Source organism: Astatotilapia calliptera, chromosome 23 (assembly GCF_964374335.1).
Source record: "Astatotilapia calliptera chromosome 23, fAstCal68.1, whole genome shotgun sequence".
NCBI lineage: Eukaryota > Metazoa > Chordata > Actinopteri > Cichliformes > Cichlidae > Astatotilapia > Astatotilapia calliptera.
Window position 1 is genome coordinate 32,442,561 of NC_137443.1, and position 19,002 is coordinate 32,461,562.

At 39.4% G+C, this 19,002-nt stretch overlaps 1 protein-coding gene and 1 long non-coding RNA gene across 5 annotated transcripts in view; one reads left to right on the forward strand and one right to left on the reverse strand.

Annotated features, from left to right (window-relative positions):
• The window catches only part of LOC113016462 (beta-1,3-galactosyltransferase 1-like), a 203,118-nt gene that overhangs the window by 113,556 nt on the left and 70,560 nt on the right, over window positions 1-19,002 (forward strand). The window lies entirely within an intron of this gene.
• On the reverse strand, window positions 15,341-16,297 carry LOC145424376 (uncharacterized). Its single transcript, XR_013905433.1, has 2 exons — window positions 16,175-16,297; window positions 15,341-15,589 (listed from the first exon to the last, which is right to left on the reverse strand). It is a non-coding gene; the product is annotated as an uncharacterized LOC145424376 (long non-coding RNA).

Below are 19,002 nucleotides of genomic sequence, written 5' to 3' on the forward strand. Positions count from 1 at the left end.
TCATGGGTCCAGTGGGACTCAGGGAGTAAAGCAGTGAATGTGAAAATCACAGCTGAGACAAAGCTGTGGCCTCCAAGCTCGAAAATAATAGCCTGTGTGGGTGTTGAAATTGAAATGATATTACAAACTATTTTTACTGGCCACCTACACAGATGCTGCACCAATCAAATTACAGCACTGACATTGTTGGACTGTGTCATAAATTTATGTCAGCTGGGGGGAAACTAATATGTGGCTCGTGTCAGTGCGGAAAAATAAATAATACAGTTCTTCATTTCAGTAAGCGCTCTTTAGACACCTTAGATCCAGCACAGAGAACAAGACTGAAGGATACATTTTTTTTTTTGTTCCACATTCCTATTAATTATCGTATGCTACTTGTATATAAAGAAGAAGATTGTATTTTCCTTTCTCTGGCTACAGTTGTGTGCATACTGACGTGGCTTTGCTTTCCTTCAGGCTGCTTTGAACACTTTGTTGATCTACACTTATCTCACTCTGAGCCGGTTAAACAGATCTAAAGCAGGCCTTAGAAATATCAATGAGATCGATCTATGAGTCTGCACTTACCCCAGCTCTGTGATGGCGGTGTGTACCTCAGCTTCCAGGCTCTATAACTCCAGCGTTTAACCTTTTACCACAAAGCCATGGCTATGTCTAAAGGCTGGATGCACCTTACGATTTCCCCTGGCAGTCCAACTATGGTCACCTCTAGTTTGCAGGGTTAATATCTGTAAGAGGAGAAGAAATTGTACCAGCAGTGCCGGCTGAACCTGGCTTAGTGCTATGAAGAGCAGTTCATTTTATGTGGATCATTTTGGTTTTTCAACATGTGATAATGCACGCCTTCAGTGCCAGTCAGAAAATTTCTTGACAAATTACAGTTTCATCTTAAGTGAAGGTCGCAAGCTGTTTTTCTTTTTAAATCAGTTGACTGACACCCCACCCCCGAGTTTTGTTTCAGTTTGCTGCTAATTTAAAGTTTTTGTCCGACACGTCCTTGTGAGCAGACCGTAAACAGTCAGTCACAAGGCCGAGCTGCTTTAACTGCTTCTGCTTTGCCAGAGCGTTGCAGTTCTGCTCTCACTTTAGCAGGCACAAAAGCAGGTGTTTATTTTTACCCTCGTCCACAGAGGCTTAAAGGTGTCACAATGCTTCTTTTTCTGCTCCGCCTCCCTCCCACACACCTCTTTAACAAATTGTTTTAACTTTCTGACAACTCGTCAAGCACGCCCAATTCATACAGTTCACTGGGTAAGTGGAGGTGATAAAGAGGTCCTATTAATTAAACCTTTCAAGGAAAAGTCCCAGAAACAAAGTGCTGCTCTCCTAATATTTGAATAATTATTGCAGTATTCTTTAAAAAAAATCAAAAACTTATAGTAAACAGTATTGCTGCTGGTAAAAGTTTAAGCTAGCAAGCTTGGCATCAATTTTAGCTAAAATTCTGCTAAAGTTAGGATCAAAGAAATGAATCACTCTTCTTCTACTATGATAAAAAAAACACTGACTTAATTGCAACAAGGTTTTTATAGTGACAAACCTGGAAAAGTCATAGAAAGCCCTAACTATAGAGACTGTGAGTGCTAAAGCAGCTAATTACTAGCAGCATTAAATTTGCTGGTATTCTGAGTCTGTGTCTGTGTGTAAGAGAGACACTTACTGTAGTGGGAAATGTGATAAAGGACAGTTTGCTGTGAACTGGCAGGTGTTCAGATGTTCATGTAACTGTATAATATAGTAACAAAACTCCCTTGTTGGTGCCAGTCGATGGTGAGTGGGATGGTCTTATTGACAGGCATCCAACTGGTGGGTGTCCTTCCAGTTTTAACTGAAGCTACAGCTTTATAAAGTTGATGAAGTTTCTTATAGTACTTAATTTTTAAAAAGTGGCTACTAGCCTAGAGTTTTAAATCGGTTGTAAAGAGGCATTTATGTTTGGTAAGTCTAGCATAAATGCAGATTTTTAGTCCAAGAAACATTGGTTTCTACAGCACTTTGTTTTTTAATTTTTTTTTATGACTGTTTCATTCATTGGTTTAAAATATTTTAAAGGCTTTGTCTGTAAGCCTGTTGAAGACTTTAAAAAAAGCCTGTGAGTGGTTTACTGGAGGAGAACCTGGTGTTTGAGGTTGACTGTTGATGGCAAGGTATCAAGATGAAAGCACTTGAAAATGAAAATGTTTTCCAAAGAGACCAAGAGGCGCTGCTACCTTCCTTGTATAGCCAATGCATTTTTCACTCTTCACTCCTTTTCTATGGTAAATCTCTTTTGCTCACCCTGCTTTTGACCATTTACCCCCTGCCTCTCTCTTACACTTGCTACACTTTCCATTTCCTGGAGGTGTTTTACACACACACACACACGCACGCACACACCATTCTTTGAACAGAGATGTTTGATGTTAGAAATGAGCTGCCGAGCGCGGGCAGCGATGCTTTCTCCTTACCCAAATCCTTAAGTCTTTTGTGTATTCAATGAGCGATTGCATACACTTAACCATGCATGACTTTGATAAAGCTAAACTCTGTGTAGACAAATAGGCCCTCCCTCCGTGCGCTGACAGCACACTTCATAAGGGGGCTTTTATGTGCTATGTTGCCATTCCTCCAGTGTGGAGGAATGGACTTTGGCACAATAGTGTCTTGATGCCGCATAACATTAAAGCGAGGTTCAAAAGGCAGACCTTTCGATGCCCATATATCACGTCTACCTTTATGAACTTGGTCATTTTTCATTTTTTCCACCTGTATTGTGAGATGAATTAAATGAGAGGAAGTAAATGGAAGCAGCAGAATAGGGCACTAAAAAGTTCTGTGAAATTTAGTTAAAATAAGAAAAGGAAAAAGTACAAGTATACTCTAGATTGAGTGTGTTCATCTTCTTGTCCACACTTTTCCCACTGTGTCCATCTGTTAGTTTCAGTTTCACTGAAGTGTCTCGGCAAACATTGTTGACATACACTTTTACATTTCGGAACAATTTTGTTTTGCTGCTTCCACTGAAGTGAAAAAGACAACTTGAACTTTCAAAGTTGTGCCCAAAACTATTTCTCTGGACGTAAGCACTCTGCCACACACGCTTACTCTCTACTCCAATCCGTGGGAGTGCAGGCTTTGTAGCTGTCTCTGGTGGTTCAAAGTGGGTTGCATAGCATACTAAGTACTTTGTGTCGGTGGTATGTTATGTAAAAGTAATTCTAGGTCTAATTTCAGTTTAAAGGGGAACTGCTGTGGCACAGTGGTGGGCTGCAGTAGACTGCGTGCTCACTTTCAGTTGAAGTGACACTTTTCTTGGACTAATTTAAATTCAATCAGCAAATAGAAAAAGGAAGAAGGAAACTTGCAGACTACACTGAAAATTCAAATGATCCATTTCAGTGCAAAAAGTCAAATAGTAGTTAAATTGAAACAGTCTGTTAGTTATTTGTAAAAGTACAAAATCTATCTTTATAAATGGATAATACAAATGATGTAGTATGACATTTCTCCAATTAAAAGATGAAAATGTAAATACCAGTTTGACAGAATACGACTGTCTCCCCCTGCCTTGGACTGCAGTCACGCATTGAGACATGCTTTGGGCCTGTTTTCTGCTAAGTGCACACTGTATTGTAGGGCCAAGGACAGGGCTATGTACCATAACTTCTTGCATGAGAACTTTTCTTCCCTCAGCTAGAACACTTAAGATGGGTCGTGGATGGAAACAAGGGAATGGCTAAATGTCCCTGGAGTGGCCTACCCAGTCTCCAGACCTCAATTCTCCTGTGGAGGGAATTGAAGCTTCGAGTTGCCAAGTGGCAGCTAAGAAACCTCGGGGATTTACAGAGTTTATGGAAGAAGAGTGGACCAAAATCCCTCCTGAGGTGTGTGCAAACCTGGTGACAAACTAGAACAAATGTCTTCCCGCTTGTGCTTGCCAACAATGGTTTCTCCACCAAGAACTAAGTCACGTTTTCCTTGTGTATCAAATACTTATTTCAGTTGATGACATGCAAATCAAAATGTTTTACTTTCATGTAATATTTTGTCCAGATTTTGTCTCTTTTTATTTCATTGAAATTACCAGAAAAATGAGAGACTATTCTGAAAGAAATGCAATATATTTGAGTTGATTAGCTAAATTATATAATTCTGGTTGTTGAAGCTTGGCTGAGATAACAGGCTGATTAGTGAGTAGCAGTATGGTTTCATGTTGAGAAAGAGCACTACAGATGCAATGTTTGTATTGAGAGTGTTGACACAGAAATATAGAGTCTGTAGGAGTCAGAATGTGGCTTTGTGGATGCAGCATGTGATTGGGTACAAAGTGTGGATCTGTGGTACGTCCGGAGTGGTAGAGAAGTACGTGAGGGTGGTTCAGGACATGTATGAAGACAGTGGTGAGATGTGTGGTAGGAGTGACAGATGGATCCAAGCTGGCAGTGGGATTACATCAGCAATTAGCTCAGAGCTCCTTCTTGTATACAGTGGTGATAGAAAGTTTAACCGATGAGGTCAGACAGGAGTCTATGTGGACTGTGATGTTCACAGATGACCTTATGGTCTGTAGTGAGAGCAGGGAGCTTATGGAGCAGAACTTACAGGAGTGGAGGTACGCACTGGCGAGAAGAGGAATGAAAGTCAGTGAGAGGGAGAGAGGTGTAATGTGAAGGTACATACATTTAAATTTCTGGGGTCAACCATACAGAGCAACAGTGTACATAAGAGCTGAAGAAGAGAGCACAGCTAGGGTGGTGTGGGTGGAGATGAGAGTCAGGGGTGACACAACAAGAGTTAAAGAGAAGGTGTAGAAAACGGTGAGACCTACTCTTATTTCCTCTTTCTCTACTGTCTGACTAATTTAGATGTAAACAGATAGAGATGAGACTTCAAAGATAGATGACTTTATCATTTAAACATGCACTGTATGATCTTCTGGTCAGTTATTACTGACCAATTTGCATTTCTCCTTGATCAGGCCTCAGAAACAAGCTCCAATTCAACTTTGTGAATGTGCACATCATTGGTGCACTCAGCTACTTAAACAAAGCAGTACAAAAGAGTGCTTTGTTTAAGTAGCAATGATTTAATACAGAGCTACAGACTAGATGATGCAGAGATTATATTTATGATCTCGTTACAGATGCCCAGTAACATTATACCAATAGAAATAAAGGGTTATTGCAGCATTTAAAATTTGATATCTGGAAAAATGCAAACAGCACAACATTGATGACTTGGGTCTATCACAACTTTGCATCAGTGGAGCGATCACATAAACGATTCCAACACTTTCAGTCTCATACAGGGATGGAGTTAATTTAATATGCACTTGATTTGCGCATCCTTTTAACAGGCTGATTGTGGATATAGCGGGCTTTTCCGCTGCTGTTTTTGGAAGCGGTTTTATTCCAAGTAAAATTAAATATATTAAGTGCAGAGTGTCACACAGCATCGTTTTCTGTTAATCTGTAGCTGTGATGTGTTTATTATTATGGTTTATTCATCTGGCCATTGTCAAAAGACACAAATGTAATGTCCAAAAGGACAATATGGGGTGTAGTGTGTTATTACTGTTATACCCACATCACTGAATGAAAATAATATTAGATAAGGTAATGTAATTATACATAATATGTATTAGGCTAAATACTTAGGATTTATAAACAGAAGTGGACTCTGTGGAGTTGTATTTTAGAAAAGCGTTTATTTCTGCGTGTGAGTGGCCACAGAAGACATGAGTTCAAGGACTCAGCAAGGGCTCAAGTCCCTGGAGCTCCCTCTTCCCCACCCACTCAGCCACCCACAGAGACAATGATGGCTCCTCCTCCCACCTTCTCACTCCCACCTACCTCCTTTTCCTGTCCTCCATTTTGACACTGAGCAATGAGGCCCACACTGACCTTGTAGCCACTTGCAAATATGCACCTGAAATATGCTGCTGAGCTCACCGCTACAGGAAAAGAAACACCTGCAGCTGTGCAGCTGACGGACCAGCACTGGCACAAACACGTCCTGGCAGACGCATTCAGTTATGCACACACACACTCACACACTCACACACACACACGTTTTCATATCATAGTGAGGACATCTAATTGACATAATGCTTTCCCTAGCCACTTACCCTAACCCTTACTATCAGAAATTAATGCCTAACTATAACCTAATTGTAACCCTGGCAATAAAACCACATTTTGAGCTTCAAAAATGCCTTCAAACTCATGGGCATGGGCATTTGGTCCCCACAAGTATAGTGGCATGCCAAGTTTCTGTCCTCACAAAGATCTCTAAACATGTACACACACACACTTACAAAGAGTGCATTTGCAGTAGGAAGCTGTTTCTAGGTGCCCCGTCTTCCCACGGGGCCTTCCTATCATCACAAGGGCCAGCAGTCAACATAACCTGTAGGCAGCTCTGCCATTTATTTTTCCTCTTCTCTTCTTCTCCACCTACTACACCTTTGGCATAATAAGTACTTGCAGCAGTGACATCATGGCACTGTGTGACACTCTCAGTCATCAGTGCTTATAACCCCGACCCATTTCCTAGGCATGACCAATTTATAACCTGCCCGCCTCACTGCTGCCTCCCAGCTGTCTGTGATGCCACACTGCCACTCGCTCCAGTGTTTGTTTATGAACCCCTGGTTTTCCAGTGAAGGGCATTATGAGAGGAATTACACAGCCAAACAGCTTGGCTCGGACCCCAATCTCATTCCTCACAGCTTGTCCGGGAGGATAGTGGCGGATTCAAACAGGGAGCAAGAGATTATTAAGGTGCTGGACTGTTTGATCACTCTGTAAAGTTAGCATATATGCTCTCACCAGGAAGAGAAGTTTTGTCATTCACAGGGCACCTGAAAATGTGCAGTGCAGTCAGGGCTCCCTTGCGAAAGTGGCTGCAATTGAAGTGGAAATGACAAAAGGGACTCTGGAGCCCAAGCTGCCAGGAAGGACTGAGAGCCCAGAGAGAAATAAGAAGAGCCACTCTGTAGAGGAGGAGGAAGGATGGTGATGCAGAGTTTTTCTCACCTTGGGGTACTCATTCACCTTGCCTGAGCAGCATGTGGTAGGCATAATAGGCAGAGGCATAAAAGAATATTTATGTTGTAATCTTAGTTGTTTATACCGATTATGTCCATAGTTAAACCAATGAATGAAACAGACCAAGGCACATTTAGCTTTATGTTTTTATATTTAAAGAATCCATCCATCTGCTTCCGCTTATCCTTTTCAGGGTCGCGGGGGGCGCTGGAGCCAATTCCAGCTGTCATAGTGCGAGAGGCGGGGTACACCCTGGACAGGTCGCCAGTCTGTCGCAGGACTAACACACAAGGACAGACAACCATTCACACTCACATTCACTCGCACATTCACACCTAGTGGCAATTTGGATTATCCAATTAACCTATCCCGACAAGCTAAAGAATCCTTAGAAAATAACCTTAACTAAAAGGCTGCTTGGTACTGTTAGAGTTTATATAATCTTAGTCTTTTTAAACATGTTTCAGAACCCACAGGCTGAGTGAAAATTACACGGTGCTCAAGGCTGGAGAAAATTCTGCCTTTGTGAAAAGTTGACATTTTAGAAGAGCACTGTTTCCACCTGACAGGGTACACAAAGGAGAGTGGCCTTGTACATGCTGGCAGATTTTCCTTTAGGAGCGTTTCGAGTTTAGCAGCTTTTGCACATGCATACATGCGCACACACACACACACACACACACACACACACACACACACACACACACACACACACACACACACACACACACACACACACACCAATATAATTTGAAAAACAATACAACACTCAGCACCACGGTGCTAATGTTGGTAATTTATGCATATTTGAAGTGAGATTTGCTACAATCGTCAACCTCCAAGACCTTTTTTACATATTTATATTATTTCAAAGGATGTGCGTGGCTAACTATTAGGGCAGCGAAAACAACTAAATCCCCACATTTGTTTTGGGCTGCATCCAAAAGCAGCAGCTGGGCCGATTCTGGTGATAGTGAAACAACAAGCAGCCTCAAAACTTTTTGTCGTACAAACTTTTGTGGTATTTTGAATACTCTGCCATTCAGCCCCGATATAAATATAAACCAGGAGAAAGAGTGATGTTGAATGCACATCCAGAGATTAGAGAGATCAGAGAGACTGACTTGTTAAAGGTGGTATATGTGGGTGGCTTGCGGTGTGTGCTGGCATGATTACTTGCAGCAGGTGGGTGTGTGGAGTACAGTAACAGTACATAGTCAATTTGAGGACATGTCCAACACTTTTCAATTCTTCTTGCTGTAATACAGTCATTCTTCTAACGTATTGCTAAAGGATGCTTCATGTGGGTTTATGAGCTTTGTGTTTCCTGTGGAACGTTGCCATGGGACCCTCCGCTGACAGCAAGCTCAAGGACAAACCTCAGTATTAAAGCACAGAGGAGAGTGCTGTAGTTTCACTGTATTTCTGTCTCTCTTCTTTTCCTCTTCTTTTTCTTTCCCTCTTTTTTTGGTTTTGACTTAGATTGCTGTTTCATATCGCTCAGAGTTCAATTCATGATATTAAAGGAATGACTCACCAGGTCTGGCTTTGCCAGGAAATAAAGACAAGCCTCACATTTTTTCCTGAGGGTGATCAATGCATGCGTGTTTGACCTTCAGCTTCCAAGTGCCCACCTCCATATCATATCATGCAGTCCATAATGCCTCTATCCACTTGTTAAGTAATGATGTAGAAACCCTTTTTATCGTCCAAGGGTGTAACGTATTGGCTTGAGGCTTCCATACAGAGCTTGTTTTCTTGTTTTCAGCTGTCATTCCACAACTATACATTTTCTTTTTTAGAAATACTCGAGCTAGGCCTCAGGATCTCATCTCAGTTTTTTCATAGAAGTTATACAACTATGTGCTATTTTGGAATTAATTCATGATTCTTTGAAGGGATACAACAAAAAGATGCTGTACTCTTCATTGTGATATTGTTTTCCAGTCAAAATATAAGGTCAGTGCTGTAGTCTGTGCTAAAAAAGGATTGCAAGTGCTACAGCGGTTATGATAAATGCTCCAAGTAGAGCTGCATGAGGAACTGTGTTGGTTTAGATATTCTGTTGTGTTAACTGAGATGCTATTATACATTGTTGCATAACCTGCATGAGACAATAATATAACGTGCAGAACATATTCACAGACAAACAGTAACAGTCAAAAGTTTGGACACATTGTAGAAGTGCTGTACAGTAGATGTAGGCGTTGTTGGGATAGTGGGCCAGTGGTGCGTCATTGATAACAGCAATGCTCAAAACACACATACAGTATGCCAGGGGTAAATGCAGCAGGAGCAGAAGAAATCTTTCTGTTTAAAAGTCCATTATGATTTGCATGTGCTAAAAGACGTCAAGTTCCATATTTAGATGTAAGTACGGAAGATTGCAATATATTTATTTATTTTCTTATGAGGCTGCATGTGCATATTTCACTTCCATTACAGAATATCTCCTGAGACATTATGTGTACGCAGTTTATGTCTACATGAGGTCTGCATGTTTTGATGGTAGAAGCCAGCGTGTTTCTATATCTGAATGGCTTTGATTAGCGCTGATTAATAAGTCATGTAAAATGGCCAGACATGATAATAAAACAATTCATTTACTCCCTCTTCCACTTTGCACATCCTCCGATTCGCTCCTCTGCCCTTCTTTTTGCACTTTGATGAAGAAATTGTAATGACACACCATTTCATGAGAAAATAAATCGGTTTCAAACAAGAGTCCGCTTCATTCCAGGCCGACTTAATGCCATGTTGACCCCGATAACACTTATGAAATATACACGGCAGAGAGGGAAGACGAATAGATGGTGAGCTAAACCTCGGCTGTGCATATGTGATCCAGGTCTGGGCAGCAGCTGTCTAGGAGGCCTGCAGATACTGCCTGTACTGGTCTGGACATGGAATGTTTGCAGAATAACTATAAAAGGTGTGATAGAAGACAGACAAAGCAGGGGGAAAAAACATTTCATTTTGGAGCCATGAACATATCAAGCCTGGCTAAGACAAGCCATTAAATACATAAGGATGAGTAACACCAACTCAGTTATTATGTTTCCACAGCAGAACACTAAAAATTCTTTAACACATCTTTGAATTCAAACAGCCTTAAGCAGTGTAAACATGTTTACATCTGTGTCAACAAACCTGCCCAAAGGCTTTTGATTATGATATTTGAACAAAAATAACTAGAATGAATTCAAATTACTGATCATAGAATCTTCTGATGTAAGTGGTTACAAAAAAATCTCTAAATATCATCCCATTTAAAATGTAATTAAAAATTTAATATGGAGTTGCCATAAAATATTCAGTAATAGTTCATGCGTTGTATCATTCCTGCTGTAGGCATTCCATCTAAGCGAGTTATTGTGCATGAAATGAGAGGAGGAGTAAAACAAGGCTCGCTGAGTAGAACGGAAAACGATCTGCCATACAGCGTAATGACCTGCCTTTCACTGCCTGTGTAATTTAACGCTGGCTCTGCAGGACACACTTCGTGGATGTGTAACGTACAGTTCTCTACACGTGGGGTCATGTAAGCCTTTAACGAGATAGGCAATGATGAGGATTTGAAAATTAATGAAACTTCCTCCAAGGAAAAACTTTCTGTTGTCTGTCACAACATTCAGTGTATTAGATGAGTATCCATCTAAATTTATAACCATGTATGAATTTATAACAAGTAGGTGGTGGCAAATATTTACTTTGATTAATTCTCTCTTCTGGACAGCATGGGTTTGACCATTGTATTTCTTTAAGTAGAAAAAGAACCTGTTCTTTTCTTGTTACACATTCAGTAACAAAACTTTATGAATTAATATATTTTTATTGGTAAAAATGAAAAAAAATGGCATACTTCTTTCTGGTGTACTCCACCACCAGTATGGATACGTACTACTAGAGTTCACAACACTGAACAATGCTTTAGGAGGAATTTCAAAAGGTCAATAAAACTCATGTTTCAATAACATTGAAATATTAAAGTTATAAATGTTTACCTGATGACTAATTAAGGGAACCTGAAGGTGTCACAAAATAGTCTACTCCTAGTACTAGTGCCAAGCCTGGAAACTGGAAGAGTTATATGAGGAAGAGCAGCTGGCATAAAGTCTTTCCTAAATCAAACTGTGGTAACCTCTGTGCAGAGGGAGCAAGAGAAAGCACCTTTGCCTGATAGCCACATCAGCCATCTGTTAAGTTATCATTAAGTAAGGCATTAGTGCTTATGCCTAACAATAAAACAATAATATTAATGTTGGAGCTATGCAGCAAACATAATCAGTCCTGCCCATCTGGGATATAATAATAGATGATGTTAATTTAACAGGATATTACAATTATTTGTGTCTAAAAACTGTTCTGTTTCACTTAAGGATTGTTTGAGAAAGTCTGTCAGTAGCTAGACAGTCTACAGTGACAAAAATATGTCGATAGGTTACCACAAGCACAAGAAAGGCGAAGTTGCTAAAAAAAGAAAACAAAGAGTCAGTGATTTTCTGACTGCCTGGTTGAAAGCAAATAGAACTATCACCATATAAATGCATAAACATTTAGCACAAACCAGAATTCGTGTTATACAATAAGCCTGTTCACTGTACCATATCCATCAGAGTATGAATGTGTGTGCGCTTGCGTAGAAAAACCATTAAAAAGTTGTAAGAATGGGTGAATGAGCCAAATAAATAATTGGGTGCTCAGAGTAAAAAAGCTGATGTGCAACACAAACACACCAATTACTAATTTTGATCAAATTTCCAAATATTTTCTTTATAAATTAAAAATATATTTCATTTATCATTTATACACATAACAGGTATATTCATATATATTATTTTCAGCCATCTTGAAAATAGTGGTGTCACTGATGTTGTTAGGTTAGATTAGATGAAACTTGTTAGTCTATTAATCCCTCATTTGGGTTCCTCAGGGAAATTCAGTTTCCAGTAGCACAGCACCGACAGAAGTTGCATGTTACAGATACAATAAAGGGGAATGAGAGTAAGGATATTAGCATAAATATAGCATATATACACAAATACACATGTATAAATACAGAATATATAATAGGGATAAAAAGGAATACCAGTGCATTGCACATTTGAGTGAGTCTATTTCACAGTGATTATTGCACAGTCGAATATAAGGAAAAAATACTGCAAATATTGCACAGTGAAAAAAAGCACTACAGCTCAGTTGTTCCCGCCCTCCTTTGTCCTCCTGTTTCCCCTCCCTCTCCCCTCCAATGAGGAGTTAAATAGTGTGATGGCGTGTGGGACAAATGAGTTTTTAAGTCTGTTGGTTCTTGACTTTGGGAGAAGCAACCCATTGCTGAATAGGCTCCTCTGATTATTTACGACTGTGTGCAGAGGATGCCCAGCATTGTCCATAATGTCCAGCAGTTTCTTTAGTGTCCTTTTCTCTGCCACTGTCACCAGAATGTCCAGCTTCATGCCGACCACAGAGCCAGCCTCCCTGATTCATTTTTCCAGCCTGGATGAGTCCTTCTTTGCAGTTGTTGTTTGTCTTTTTCTAATCTTTCTAATTTTTGTGTTTACAATTGCTTTGTCCTTATAGAAAATGGTGTCAAATATTGTTTTCCTGGGTATGAGTATCAAGCTTGAAATTTTAATATTGTGACAACCCTAGTGGGATTTGTAGTCTTGTCTCAAACTTATGAGAGAAATGTGATATTTGTTAAGTGGTTTGACAGATATATACAACAGTTTTTAATATTTTACAGTCAGTTTGTGTGATTTCTCTCCTAATGGATAAATTTGAGTATCATCTGCATAGTAGATAGCTCATAATATTAGCTAAAGCAGTGCTAATATTTGAAGTTTTTGTGTCTTGTCTTTTTTTTTTTAACTTCTAAACGCCCAAAGCATGGGGTTTGGCCTTGTTAGTCAAGTGCTGGAACAAGAACTCTAGGTCATGCTCACAAGCTTAAAATATTCTGCTAATTTCTAAGATAGACGAAAAAAATGTAGAATCCATCGGTAGTGCAAATTGTTTCAACCTGAAAAAGAACTCAAGTTTGTTGAAGTTCAATAGTGGCTCACTAATTGGTGAGACACACTGTCACATACACTGGTACACTGATAGGAACAGTTGGATGCTTAACAATGCAACACCCACACACCCACACCTACAAACCACCTCTCACTTGTTCTATGTGCATTCGCATGAGTTTCATGTCAGCAGTGAAAATGTACTTGGGTCTGTACCAGAGATGAATTCTTGAATTCTACATCATGTATGCAAATACCCACATGTTGAAATTACACAGACAAAGCAAAGACAAATCTGTGTGTTAATGCCTTTTGTTTGAGTAATACGGTGAATCACAAAATGAGCTCAGTCATCACTCTTAGTGATGCTCGGTTTTGTTTTCTCTCTTTATGCACAGGTAAACAGGCAACACTGACATGCACGCAGGGAATAAAGATGCTGCTGCTCTGCAACACGAGATCACAAAGCCCCTCAGTGGGGAGTCGCAGGGGACTTTTTGGTTTACAAAACAAATTTTTTATTGTCTGAGGTCACAGACTTGTGTTTTTCTTCTCCCTCTGCTCTCAGTCCCTTGTGACACCGGCAGAAACAAATCCAGTTGTTGTTTCGCTTTACTTCATAGCTTCTTCATGTGATATTTCCTTCTTCTATCGCCCAATTCTTCTACAATCTTGTTTCCTTTATGATTCAATTGACAGTTTAAAATACAAGTTTTGTTTAGCACTCATGCTTATCGCACGTCTCCAAGGAGTCAGCGACTGCTGCTGCATCTGGAAACATTTTAACTGGTTCTCTATTGTCATTTTGTGTCAGGACACCAGCATCAGGGATATTATAATTACAATCCATCGTGTGTCCTCAGAATCCCGTTCACTCTGTACTGCTCCCTGCTGTTTGAAAAACAGGAGGATGTGGAAATTGTGTTGAGCTACAAGTACAATTTACTGTTATTCTGTTAAAGTGGAAACTGTTATTTGTGCATTTCGTGCTTGTTTTAAAGTTTGACAGCACACAGGGGTGCTACTGACATTTCTCATTTAAGTATAAGCGCCAAAACTTTTGAGGCAAAGCAATACCAGAATCACAAGAATTCAAACTTAACCTGCTGAACACTGGCAGCCGGAAATAACAGCATATACAAATGTCAGAAATCCTTCACAGACTCTCTTTCCATTCCTTTAACTTTGGCTCTCCAGCACACACACACACACACACACACACACACACACACACACACACACACACACAGCTCTTTGATTTGTCTGTGCATTGTGCTTGTTTGAGGCTTTGTCACCTCAGTGTGACGTGCTGTACCTCTCAGCTTCTCACGTATTCTCTTTGATATCAGTATGTCAATGTTAGTCCAACCTGCAACACAGCAGCATGTTCAAAGACAAGTCAAACATTCTGTGCAGCTCTTTGGCAGCTAATGAGCAGAACATGAGCCAAGAATCATTTCAGTGTTTTGTGTAATGTGTTAAACTTGGGGAGAGACATACTTTTGTGGTCAAGTTTGTCAAAAACTTGGTCAGTTAGTTCTTCTTTGTGTAATTATTTATAACATATATATATATTCTGATTAAACGGGTCTGTCATGTATTCCCGGTAGAGCACTTTCCTACACTGCGGTTCACTACAGCTTCCAAAACTAGATTGGGAGGCAGAGCCTTCAACTATCATGCTCTTCTGACGTAGAAGCAACTCCCAGTTTACTTCAGGAGACAGATATCCTCTACTTTTGAGTGGTAGCTACTTTCAGCTGCCCCATTACTCAGAAAAGATCACCAGAGCAGGTTGTTTGATCCCTGGTTGCTCTAGTATCCATGCCATACTAATATCCTTGGGAAAGATACTAAGTTGCTTGCCGATGCTTTTATTAGAGTGGGAATGTATGCAAATAGCAGATAGAAGCACTTGAGCACAGAAAAAAAAATACCTGTATGAATGTGTGGATGAGGAGCGTTGTACACAGCAAATCCAGCATGTCCAAATTAACACTGTCGGATTTGATTTCAACACTATTAAAGTGTCTATATGGGTCCACACCAGAGAGTGTTAATTTAACTCTTTTTGGAGAGTTGGTACGTTAACTCTGATTTAGTGTTAAACACCAAATCTGTCTGGAGTTGATAATTTAACACTTGGTGTTAAGAGTTTATATATTAACTCTCAAAGAGTATTTTAATTTAACTACGTAAGAGTTATCTTCTAATTCATTCTAAAAAGCGGGAATTTTACTGTTCTGAACTTCTAGAAATTTCTTTTGGAAATAAACATTTACTAAAAAGATGCAATGGTTTTTGAAAAACATTTATTCTGAACTGTGCACCACAATTTCAAAACATTTTCTGAAAGATGTAACAGTGTACATGTTCTCACTTTCATTAGAATTTTGTTTATCAAAAGGTCTGACATGGTAAATGCAAATAACAGCATTCTCAACACTTATTTCTTCAATACAATATGCATGTCCTTCATTCATCCCTTTGTGGAACTTCAACGCACTTCTGCTCTCCCCCATATTCCATCTTCACAAGCATATCCTGTGCGGAGATTGAATAAAAATTTGTTGACACTAATTAATGGCACAAATAATCCAGTAAACAATTGCAGCACAGTAAAAAAAAAGGAATCCTCTTTGAGCCATTACTTGTGTAAAGTATTTTCCCAAAAGACAAGGACACAGGCAACAGGTAATACTGAACTAAATGTAAAACCTCAACCTTTTTAATTTTTACCTAAACCGTGTGCACAAAACTCTGGAGGGATCTATGCTAACGTAGAATCGAGTCAGGACGTCAGCTACTGCTGTTTGCTCGTTTTTTGTTTTTTTTTATGGGCGATCGTTTTCAGGCTTCAAGTAGCACCATTATACCAACATTTCACATTCTACACATTGTTTTAGGTGTATTTGACCAAAAGTTTGACTGAAAATTCACATGCAAGCTTTTTTCAAGGCTGTGATATTTGCCCGCAAACAATACCTTTCAGCTAGCTAAAACAGACTATTATGCTATCAGCGAGCAACATGGCTAATGCCTTTCACACAGCTTTGTCTCAACTCCAAAGAGCCACAGAAGTAAAAGTTAATAGAAATAATTGAAACAATCTTTGAAAAAATGACTTACCAAGCATGGCAAACAACTCAAATATGTAGAGCAAAATGTTCTGAAACGGCTTCACTTCAGCTTCGATTGGAGCCGTGCTGGGGGCGGAGTCTGTGAATTCACTCTATTGGTGTCATAGCCCCTCTAGGAGTTCAGAGTTAAGAGGTCAAGAGTTAATGTTTCCATTGTAACACCTCCAGATTTGACAGAGAAACACTCATTTTTAACACTCGATTTTAACTACTATCATTTTACACCTCAGAGTTACATTAAAAGAATGTGACTCTACTTAGAGTAAAATTAACTCTACTTTTGCAAGAAGACTATTAACACCAAAACATTTAACACTTTTGAATTTGCTGTGTATAAAGTGCTTTGAGTGCTGACATAGAGTAGAAAACTGCCACATTAGAAGCAGTCCGTCTACTGTGTTTGATATGGTGGATGAAACCGCAAAGGGATTTCTGTCTCCTCCCAGAAATAAACAAAGCATCATTCACTTGTTTGGCAAATGTGTTTACATTTAAATGCACCATTGCCTTTCTGTGTGTTCTAGTCCATAGGATTCACTTTGTCCTCTTCTCTTTCTGCTCCATCCTTGACCATGACAGTTTACATGGAACAATGTCTTCTCATCATAAATCATTGAATTTTTCCACACAGTTGAACATCTTTAACATTTTATTTGTTGATTAAGCCTATTATGGCCGATAAATGTGTATTTTTGAGTATACAAGCTTTAGATTCACTGTCTGTGGCTGGCAAGTGATGCTTCTCTACTTCCTCTTGCCTCAGGAAGTAGGTTAAAACAGTTAAGACTGTGGTGGCGTGGTGCATAAGCTGTGCCCAACCATTTAGCTGAAGTTTCTGATGCTCAATGTAAAAATCAAACTCGGTGATTACAGGAAGGATGACAGTTTTAAGAGACATGAATATTGATATTGTTGGGTTGAAATTTTAATGTATTGTTATAAATAGGAATAAGAAAATGACAAAAACTTGTGTCCTTCTCTTTTTTTCTTTTTACACTTTTATTGATCCATCAGTTTCTATAACTCATGACAGCACACATTCAACCTGACAATGATCACTGCACAGGTCTGTGGCTTTGATGAGTCTGAGCTCATGTGTTAAGTAAACAAATCCAACTTGTAAAAAGTAAAATAAAATCCTTAATAATCGAACCGGGTTGTAGTCATCATATTTCTGCGATACAGAGGTCATGACGTTTGGTCCACTTACTTTTAAATTTGGGTAGATTCTAGTTTCAGTGTGAAAAACGCATGTGTCTGAGCACCAGGCAAAGATCTTTCTGCTCTGAAGTTGACCTGCAGTCAACCTGAAGCAATTTCACTGGTATTAGATTTAGTGAAGAGTTTTAGTGCTGTGGTGTCCAGCTAGTTTCCTAGGCATTTTCAGTGCTACAATAAATTTCAGTGGGAAACAATGTGCTGGAGATATTGAAGAGCTACCAGCTAAGAACCAGGATGAAAGCCAACTCCTATTTAAATGGAAAGAGAAATACAGCTATATACTTTATTAGATCCTACAAATGTCAGTGCTGCAGAGAAGCTGTGCTGATTGTGGATGAACCCCATCTCTCACTAGCTGCCCGAGCATTCTTCTTCTACACAAAGCTATCATGAAGCAACATAGTTCGCAGGACAAAGTCTGCTGGGTATTTGCGGTTTAAACACTAGCTAGCTTTACTGCTGGAAAATATCAGAAATAATTGGCCATTAGTGTATCTGGGGTAAAAGAGCATAATGAAACATTTTTCTTTTCAGACAACACTGTTGTTTGTCTGCATACGAGTGTACATGTCTCCATATCTGTGTTTGTGTGTATGTTTGAGGAAGTAGCATTAGAGAGTGACGTGCACAGTGATTACTACACAGTGGGTTACTGACATTAGGCATTAGGCTCTCCTGTGGTGGAGGCTGTGAAATTGGGCTCATTATGGTGTCTCAGTTCAGATCCAAGCCCGACTGGCTTGCCTTTGCATGGCTCCTGGTTATTGTCAGCTGAAGCAGACGGAGAATCAGCAGAACAAATCTCATTAAGGGAAAGGCGAACTTAGAATAGGAGCTAAGATCAAACTGTGAGCAGTAAATATTGACAAAGTAAGGCAGCATGCCAAACAAAGTGACGCCAATCACATTTGTTTGTGACCAGCAGTTTGTCTCTGTTCACTTGCATTTAAATTGTACTTACAGGTTCATACTGTTCAGTAAAAAGGGTTTCTTAAGATAAAAATATGTAAACTTTTAAATCAGAATGAACTAAGTTACAAACAGTCAAGATGTAGATGGTGAAATTGTGGCAAAGAAATTAGATCTCTCAGAACTTGGAACTTTGATGTCTGTGATCACAAGATTTGACAAGACCTGTACAGAAACCAAGGTGACAGCTAACAAAAAGCACATCCTCAGTGACATCGACTGCAACATTAACTAATCCTGGAACATTTGGAGTCATGCTTCTTGGAAGTTTGCACACTGACAACTGAAAGTGGAATAACACTGCTGATAATATTCCTCATCAGACAAGGAGTTAAGAGAACCTAATTCATATGGACAATTATGAATTTATATATCTTTAAATATGTAAAAGCACCCACACAAACACACACACAAACACAATCACACACATTTTTTTCCAAATCAGGTGACTGACATAATAAACAACAAATCAGTTACTATTGCTTCCGCTTAAGGGCTAAAATAATGATGCAGCATCCTTTTTTTCATATTTTTTTTTATTTACCTTCTGCTCTATGTGATTTTGTAAAAGTCATTTGGAAGCGGTTTAATACGATCTGATATGATAATCTACTGTATCAGGATGCT